Here is a 2,577-nt window from a genome sequence, read left to right on the forward strand (position 1 = left end):
CACAGGGGGAGTTCACTGAGGGCAAGAGGAGTCACTGGCCAGAGGCCTTTCTCTGTTCCTGCTGTGTCCCCTGGGGTTGCAGAACTCTCCTTTACCAGTTCCCAGGGACATTTAGTTCTTTAGCTGTGGGTGACTCCACCCTGGGCAGGATTCTGCTCCAGGGCTCCAGTCACTGCTGGCTGGATGGGAAGGGCTGCAGATCCTCTGTGCTCTCCTGCACTTCCTCATTTCCTACACACAAGTCCTCCCCTGCCATCAGAGCCAGCACAAGCTGCAGAGCCCCAGGCAGGGGACGTGGAGACCATTTGTCCATTGGCCACCAGCACAGAACATCTGAGCCAGCCCTCAGGCCCTGAAGCACCACAGTGAGTCCTTCTCTCCCTGCATGGCCTGAATGGGGAAACAAGCCAAACCAGGAGACTTTGGAGCGACTATTCCTTGGCTTATTTTTTACATAAACCTCTTAAAAAGAACAGAGTCTTCAGGAACTGCCCAGGGGGGTTCCCCTTTCCTGATGGAAATGATGTTAAGGAGCCCAGCTCTGTGCCAGCAGTTCCAGGGCCTGTCCCTGCCCATGGTCCCAGCACTGACCCACAGCAGTGACTGAGCTGCCAGAGCACTCAGGCCTTGGGCAAGGCGCAGAAAGGAGAGGGAGGCAGCCAGGTCACTAAACCATCTCTCAGGAGTAAGCTTATTTCTTAACTGATAATCACAAACATGACATAGTAGATGCTGTGCAACTGCATCAGAATTACGTCCAACCCTCCAATAACTTTGATTACAACCACTACAGTGCACACAAATCCACGGTTTACGTTGATACCCGTGTGTATGACAAGCATTACGCAATTGTTCTTCTAATCCTGGAGGGGCTTGTAGTATTGTTTCTATTTCTCCTCACAACAGAGCTTCTGGTGTCACTTCTGTCGAATCCTGGAGACTAGTAGCCTGTAACCACGGAGTGAGGACACAATGCAGTCTGTACAGACATCTTGCTTCAGCTTCATGCTCTAATGGGAATGGCTGAGTCATGAGTCATGCTGTAGCCACGGCTTTATCCATTTTGCTGGAACCCATCAGGGTTCTTGATTGTCTGTGGAAACACAAGCATAACCCCTTCCCCAGGTTAACAACATACATGGTCCTTTCCACTGATTCAGGACAGGGTCATAAACCTGTACCAAAGGTTTGTGTATATTCTGATCCATATTGTGATCGTGTATAATATGTCTCTGTGTTGCTGGCAAATTGTCACCCGCACCAGGAGGATTAAAACAATTTAATACATGAAGTGTTTTTGTGTAAGAGTTCTGAAGGGGAGATATGTCTACCAAAAGGTGCAAATTCTGGTACATCTGTCTGCCAGAGTTGTAAAGCAGATAACCCTCTTTTGTTGGTTGCTTGAGGCTGAATGTTAGGCACAAGTGCACAGTCGGGGCACGCAGTTAAAACAGCTCCAGCTTCAGTCAGAGAAATAGGAAACTGATGTTTCAGAGCTTTAGCTGACTGAGGAAAAAATGCATGGGAGAGATGTGTTGTCCCAGTAAATCAGGTTTTGGCATTAGCTCTGCTGGTACAAAAACTAACAAATCAGCTCTTTCATTGCCTTCTACTAGGTATCCTGGTAACGTAGTGTGACTTTTGATGTGAGTACTGAAAAAGGGGAATCTGTGGTCATCTAAAAGATGCCACAATTGATAAATGACATAAAACAGGGCCTTATTGGAGACTTCTTTAAAAAGTGCACGATGCAGGTGAGACACAAGGCCAACAACACAGAGTCTGATACAATATTCAAAGGACATTGTGGCCACTTTGCAAAAACTCGTGTTACAGCTACTAATACCAAAACTTGTACAGAACCATCAGCTATGACAGTTTCTGAATTCCAAGTATCTTGAATCTGCCAGACAAAGCCAGCTTTACCAGTGCGACTGCTGGCATCTGTAAAGACTGTAAGACCTGCTAGGGGGTGTTTGCTGAGTAAGGAACATGATTCCAAATTCAAAGTGATTTTGAACAGTGGATGTGACAGAAAGTGACAGGTTAAAGTCACAGAAAGACCTGTTACTGCAAGGGCAGATGTTTCATTTGTGCGAATTGCTGTTGCAGTCTGATCCTGTCGTAATGGGACAACAATTTCATTGGGATGCTTTCCAGATATTTGCAAACAGCGATCTACAACTTTTTGTATACAGAGTGTTATTGCTTCTACAGGGGTAACAATTGTTTTAGATAATGATGAAGGAAGAAAAACCCATTCTAGGATCCATAAAGGATTTTTTTGCGTTATGTCCCATTGACAAAGTATTCCTGCAACTTCTGTGTTTGTGTTATAGATGATAAGTTGAGCAGGTTTCTCTTGAAGCAATCACCCTGAAAAAGCATGTGCCAGTTTCTGCTCAATTGTCTGTAGGGCCTGTTTTCCAGCATCTGATAATGGTCGAGCTTCTGTCAATTGATTACCAGTTCTGAGCATATCCAGTAAAGGTTTTAAGTCTGTGTTTTTTATGCCACAAATGGGTCTGACCCACTGCAGATCTCCTACTAACTTCTGCACATCATTCACATTGTGAA

This window comes from Empidonax traillii, unplaced genomic scaffold, assembly GCF_003031625.1.
Source record: "Empidonax traillii isolate 1590-97213 ecotype Southwest subspecies unplaced genomic scaffold, ASM303162v1 scaffold1868:size53829, whole genome shotgun sequence".
Classification (NCBI taxonomy): Eukaryota; Metazoa; Chordata; class Aves; order Passeriformes; family Tyrannidae; genus Empidonax; species Empidonax traillii.